The sequence below is a fragment of the Buceros rhinoceros genome, unplaced genomic scaffold, assembly GCF_000710305.1.
Source record: "Buceros rhinoceros silvestris isolate BGI_N320 unplaced genomic scaffold, ASM71030v1 scaffold39265, whole genome shotgun sequence".
Classification (NCBI taxonomy): Eukaryota; Metazoa; Chordata; class Aves; order Bucerotiformes; family Bucerotidae; genus Buceros; species Buceros rhinoceros.
This window is the reverse complement of record NW_010411818.1, coordinates 3,710-3,949: the sequence shown is the minus strand read 5'-3', so window position 1 is coordinate 3,949 and position 240 is coordinate 3,710.

Sequence of the window (240 nt, the reverse complement as noted above, 5' to 3'; positions counted from 1 at the left end):
TGGGGGGGGTTGCAGAAGAAAGGCCGGGTGTGTGCAGAGCCACAGCTCAGAAACCACCTCAAAAGCCGCGGGCGTGAGCTTCAGGCAGGTCTGGGCAGTGCAAGGCACTGGGAGGAACCCTGGCAACGGGCTGGGTGACGGGCGCAGCCCCCAGCTCTGCGCCGGGCTGCCCCCAGCCTGCCAAGCCCCAGCCACCCAGGGCCGGGTGGGATGTGCCCAGAGGCTGTTTTGCCAGGGGCC